Source organism: Schistocerca nitens, chromosome 11 (assembly GCF_023898315.1).
Source record: "Schistocerca nitens isolate TAMUIC-IGC-003100 chromosome 11, iqSchNite1.1, whole genome shotgun sequence".
Taxonomy (NCBI): Eukaryota; Metazoa; Arthropoda; class Insecta; order Orthoptera; family Acrididae; genus Schistocerca; species Schistocerca nitens.
The window spans coordinates 128366544-128367037 of NC_064624.1; positions in this window are offsets into that span (position 1 = coordinate 128366544).

The window sequence follows — 494 nt, forward strand, 5'->3', positions numbered from 1 at the left end:
GTGTGTGTGCACCTTTTTCTATCTTACTGGCAGATTAAAACTGTGTGCCATGTCAGGATACAAACTCGAACCTCACTTTTTGTGAGTTCTCCAGTCACGTTCCACAACATCCCACACAACTTCACTTCTGCCACTACCACTTCTCCTACCATCCAAAGTTAAAAAGAACTTCCCTGCATACTTTACTGGCCTAGCACACCTAAGAAAAAAGATGTCGAGGGGAAACCATTTACAAAAAGAACCTCTGAACTGCTGAGTGAACACTTAACTCTGGAAACTACACCTTGGCTTTGGCTAATCTGTTTCTCAAAAGTCTCACTTCTTCTAGTAGTTGCTAGTCCTGTGAGGTATGCAGAAGAATATCTGTGATATTTGGATGGTAGTACAAGAGGAGAAAGAGTCGTGACTACAAAACTGGAATAAGTAAGAGTATTGCCCGTGATGGCAAGGTTTTGGCCTCAAGTTCCAGTACAGCATACAGTTTTAATCTGCCA